We start from the raw sequence: 6,086 nt of genomic DNA on the forward strand, positions 1-6,086 counted from the left end.
CAGCGAGCCGACCCTGACGTCATAGGTCCTCGACGCCTTAGAAACTCCGTAAAATGTCCCTCGTTTTCTTTCGTCAACTTCCCCAAGCCTGCTGGGAAATGATATCCTGCTTGAAAAAATCTCGCTCATTTCTGTTACCAGAAAGAGTTTGAAGAACTACTGAGATTGCATTCAGAAAACGAAGGTCATGTTTGGGAGGAAGACGAGAGAGGGGAAAGAACGGGGTGTTGGAAAGCCTGATAGAAGTATCTATGACGATTCTCAGTCATAGTTGTCCCAAAGGTGGTTTTTCAGGAGGCAACTAGACTTTCTTATTTTTCTTTGAAGACGTTTCGCTTCTTATTCAAGAAGCTTCTTCGGAGCTGAAGAAGCTTATTGGACGAGAAACGAAACGTCTTCAAAGAAAACCAAGAAAGTCCAGTTGCCTCCTGAAAAAGCACCTGTGGGACGACCTGATAGAAGTGTTTGGCTCTCAGCCTTGGAAGTTCACAAAGCTTTGCCCTTTCTCATCCATTTCAATACTGCTGCACAGTGGTGATTTGTTTATTTAGCAAATGGCACACAATATCAGGGAAATCTACAAATGCTAAACACAATGCAATCCTGTCAGCCTAAATTGCTAGTTCAGTATGTCAGGTACTTGTGTGCCTATACTTAGTGCATCTCTGAGGCTAACTAGCTTACAACAGATGACCAGCGGTGCTGGGGTTCTTGGCTCTTCCAGGCTCCTCCGCTGGTCTCACCTCGTGTTATGTTGCTTTGTGTCTGGCTGGGGCCAGTGCCGGCTTCCACTCTGTGCACACACGAAGGCAGCTAGGTTTTTGCCATTGAAGTGGTACCCATTTATCTACTAGTGGAGAGAAATTGGCCCTTTAAATCAAAAGTCAATCCGAAAGGCCCTGAGGTTGGCGCGCCTGATCCCCAAGAGCCAGAAGGAAGAGAAAGGTTCTGCTGTGTTTTTTGGGGAAAAGTTTGGGGTGATTTCCGTGAGGGAGTTATCTGGGATGCCAGCTGAGGGAGTTACTTTAAGCAAGGTTGATGGTTATATTATTTGGAATCACATTGGGAGAGGGGGGGTAATATTGTGTGTGTAAAAAATTATTTTCCTTGGCACATTTTTAAAAAAGTTTGTTTTTCATTTCAGTCCTAACTGGTTGCCTTCTATCACTTGGCTGGGTTACAGACTCCTAAAGTCTTGTTTTTGTTTCCCTTAGGTGATTGACCAGACTCAAAGAATAGGGTATGGATTTCTGTTCAATCCTCTCCTGGTTCGCCAGAGGGTGGATGTGGAAAGAGGAAATCAGTTTATAGCGAAGGGATAGTGGCAGCAAAGAGACCTACTGTAATTTTCCAGTTGGTCTTTGCCCCAAAGTGCTATTACCTCAGCAGTGAAGGCCTTCAGAGATAGAGCCGGTTTGACCTGAATTTTCTTATGGGAACTGAAAATGCTCTAGCTATTGCTTGAGTTACTGAGGAAGGAAGCTTACAAATTATGTATTTCTACACATAAGAAGGACATAATTGTTTATAGGGACCTGGCTAACATGGAGTTTGGAAAGAGCACATTCTGTCCTTGACAGTACTTGAATGGGAGACCAGTTCCAAATACCAGGATTGGGAAGTTGGTGGCAAACATTACACACCATTGATAGGAACACTGCACAAAGCTGAGCTGACCTCAAAGGAGATTTACTCTATATACTCCAAGATCCTGAGGTCTGCAAAATCAGAATTATTTGCCAGGCTGTGTTGAAAAATAATATTAAAATCCCATCAGATAATCATGAGATTCTTGAGCACAGGTTCTCTACAGGGCTGCGTCGAAAGTCCGCTGCTGTTCACCCTGTTGTCCCATGACTGTTGTGCTAGATTTGCCATCAACCATATTGTGAAGTTTGTAGATGATACAACAGTAGTGGGCCTTATTCATGATGACAATGAGGGTGCTTACCACAAGGAGTTGAGTGTTTGGTGAACTGGTGAAAGGAAAACAGCCTAGTTTTAAATACTGGAAAAACCAAAGAGATCATTGTCGATTTCAGAAAAGGCAGGCACAGCCACACTTCTCTGTGCATTAATGATTCACCTGTGGAGATGGTTACCAGCATCAAATTCCTGGGTGTGCAGTTAGCAAGTAGGCTGGCTTGGTCGCTCAACAGCGAGACACTGGTGAAGCGGATACAGCAGCGCCTGCATTGTCTGCATCGCATAAGAAAAGCACATCTTCTTTCCCCTATCCTTACCACTTTCTACCGAGGGACGATCGAGAGCATCCTGTCATACAGCACCAAAGTCTGGTTTAGAAGCATCACTGCTTCAGACAGCAGTGTAAGGGTATAGGTCTATACATATGTTGTATGTACTATGTTTAAATGTGTGTTATATGTGTATACTTTGAGAGCAATCAACTAAATTTCATTTTTAATGTGTGCCATTGTGCCCACAATAAAAAATGACAATAAAGGTTATCTAATCTAAAGAAGTTGTAGCAGTAGTAAATGAAGGTGTACATGAAAAAGTCTTTATGGAAATCCTCCCATTCTTCACATTCAATATGAGTTTGTTTCTAATTTAAAGATCTTATGTATGCTACTTCTGATTACGACATAAACAGCTATGTTTGAAGAAAATGAAGATTTCTTGTTTTACCTCACTGTGATATTTTATCATTAAGTACCAAATCTGTAAATTCAATTAAGGATGATTTTGTACAATGTATTCTTAAGTCATTTTAGATAATACATCTAATAATCTTAAGGAGGGGGAAGTTTTTCAGTTTTTTGCACTTTCAAATTTTCTTGATTTCCATTCATTTGGGATAAGCTACCCCTGCTGGTTTGGATTCTTCTCTTGTTCATTCTTCTGAGTTATGCCCTACAACAGGGGTGTCAAACTCCCAATGTTACATGACGTGTCGTGACATATCATGACTTTTTTGCCATTGCCAGCAATGGGGTGGGCGTGGTTTTGCTATAATGCATCTGGCCCGCAGGCTGGCAGTTTGATACCCCTGCCCTACAACATCATAGCTTGTGTGTTACATGATCAGAATGAAATATAGCCATATATTACAGATTTAAATAGGGGAGATTAAATGGGACATCTGAGTTCCTTTTCATAAATTGTACATTTTTACATTTCTTGTGAAGTGATTCCCCCCCCCCCAGTTTGCTTTAAAGTTATTTTTAACTAGTAGCTAGAAATCAGATGGTACTTATATAAGGTGAAAAAATGTATATCAAATACATTTGGAAATGATGCCTCAGCATTACAAAATTAGTATCTACTAGCAACCATTCAGGGACAACATACTATTCTTGCGGAAAGCAAGCGTTTCTGTGAACTAATATATTTTGCTTATCCTAAAAGGAACCCAAAAGAAGAAAAATAATATAATAAATATGGGTATATTTTAATATGTACTGCATATAAAAATGAAGGAAATTTTAAAAATCATCAATAAGAACAGTTCCTTTGTTAGAAGCAAAAATTATGTTTCAGTTTACTGGAATTTTCATATAAATCTAATGCTGGAGAGGCACTACAGCTGTCAAGTCTAACTTTTGAAAATGTTCATGTGAAAGAATAACATTGTTGTTTCTCCACTTAAGTATGCACATTTGCACACATGAAATTCAGTACAAAAGCCCGTCACCTGGGTTCCCTTAAATTCAGCCCAGGAATCTCTGAACATTGAAAACAAATTCCTTCTGTATGGATGCTGCTAGCCTGAAAAAATCTGGTTCTCTCAGACCTATGATTTTTATATATTATTTACCTGTCTCTGCATATGAAACCCACTTTGAAATACAAATGTGTACATTTAATACATAATGCAGTAAATCAATATTTACACAAATGGTGGGGCATGGGTGAGGCATATACTAGAAAGGAAATGTATTCAGACAGGCATGTTTTTCTAAGCTCGACCAATCAGAGCTCCGAATCCTGGATCCCAGCCCCAACCGTTCCAGCTGCAGAGCGCCCTCCGCTGTCTTTAACCCAAAGACTTTATTCCTCTTTGTCGGATTCCGAACCATACGTGCCGGGCTGTCCTCCAACCCCTTCCAGGTATTTTGGATCTTTGCCTATCAAGGTTGCAGCTGAAAACAGGCACGAGCACGGGGGAATAAAACCCGGCATTCGGTCTGGCTCTTGCTGATTCCGGCCGAGCGAAGAGGCGAGCCGCGCGCTCCCCCTGCTGGAGCTTCCATTAGAACAATCGATTTAGATTAGAATGACGTCGCACGGCCAAAGTCGAAAAATTAATCTGAGGGATGCTGAAAGGAGACGATAACTGAAAGATGTTAGGCAGAAGGTTTTTGCAGTCTTAAGAGGTGACACGTGTAAAAGAGTATCTCTAGGCATGTGTAAAGACTCTGTCAGGAAGTTTGTCATCTCAGAGCATTGGTGAGACAAAGATGCAATTCCCTGTATAGTGGAACTGCATTTACACTCTTGCAGCATAAGAATTTGTTACTATTGTGTGCAAAAAGCAAGCTTTGAAAATTAGGAAGATACTTGAAGGACATAGTAGTTCCAAGCAGGCCAACTTGCAAGCACGTCTGTGGGCATGTGTCAAATATGGAGCAAGTCTTTACAGTTTGCACATGCTCAACAATGCTGTCACCTTCACAGCCTCAAGATAGCCAACCCCAGAACCATTATGTTATAGTAGTTATGGTATTGACCTATAAGCAAAGAAACCCAGATGCTAGTTCCCCTTAATCTACTAGATAACTTTGAGTTAATTGTGTTCTCTCAGACCAATCTATCTTGTAGGGTTGTGAAGAAAAACTTATATTTTACTGCAGTTATGCATACTTCTGAATACTAATCACACCTATTGTCAGGTCCAAAATAAACCCCCAAATCTACTAGGACTGGGACATTTCCAAAGTCATTTCATGGGATCAGCAGCAGTAGCTTGATCTTGTGTCAAACTGGGAACAAATATTTGTTGACAGCAAATGGAAGATGGTTAATACCACTCATGCCACTTGCAACCCCCATCCCTCACTGAGTCTAATATGTACTCAGATTATTTAGGTTGCCATAGCTTCTGTTTGAACTCAGTAGGAGTCTGACCCCTGATAGACCCAATACACTATGCATTTTGAAAGGAAATGGAATTTCAAGTATGATCCTTCATCTCTCCTGTTGTATGAATAGAAACTCACACAAGTGGCAGGATGAATTATTCTGCAAACAACTTATTCCCGCAGATGTAAATGTCTTTGAATGAGAACTGGTTTTTCACTGTCCCTATTCTGCTCTGCAGTTCACAGCTCAAGTACTGTTTTAATGTTGTGACATTTTTGCTAAATTAAGATATTATAAATTCCACATGAACACTTTCATATGCTGCTACATATATTGCTCCTAAGATCTGCTTTTTCAAAGGCATGTTCTTGAAAATAGTTTTTTCCATAATGTGCATATATCCATATTTTTATCCATGCTTTTATGAAAATTTCAGAATTTGCTTTACTGTTTAATTCTGATTTTTATGGAAGGGTGGGAGAGTTCCTTTAAATATTTATATTTCTTTCCATTCCTAAGTCTTTCTGAAAAGGAGACTGGGGACATAGGTTCATTAATGGCTGCTGAGCTGTAGAATTATTTCCAGCTGAGTTTTCAAGATCAGGTTGAGTTGTCTCAGGTAAAGCTGTATCTGAGAACTGCCATCTTTTGGTTCTGATTCAGTTGGAGGCCATCATTCATATACAATATGGATAGTTCAAACATGTACCTGGACTATAATGAAAGAGAAATTAAATCAGGCAATTCAGTGTCTTCAGGATCTAAAGGTAACTGCAGAGAATTTACATAACTCAGGACTGAAGTGTTGGGATTGTTGAGATCTCTTAACTTGGTTTATCAGTGGTAGATGTTTTATTACCCATCCAAATAACATCTTCAGTGCTATGATCTTTATATCAACTTTACCCCTCAGGACATATTTGAAAGAGCTGAAGATTTTTCATTCTAAATTCCTGAGTGGAAAACACTTGTGAGGACTTGAGGCCAACATTGATATCTTCCTGGCTATCTTTTAGTAAATGATCACAGTTTGCAGATAGCCC

The sequence above is a fragment of the Protobothrops mucrosquamatus genome, unplaced genomic scaffold (assembly GCF_001527695.2).
Source record: "Protobothrops mucrosquamatus isolate PMUCROS unplaced genomic scaffold, P.Mucros_1.0 scaffold160, whole genome shotgun sequence".
Taxonomy (NCBI): domain Eukaryota; kingdom Metazoa; phylum Chordata; class Lepidosauria; order Squamata; family Viperidae; genus Protobothrops; species Protobothrops mucrosquamatus.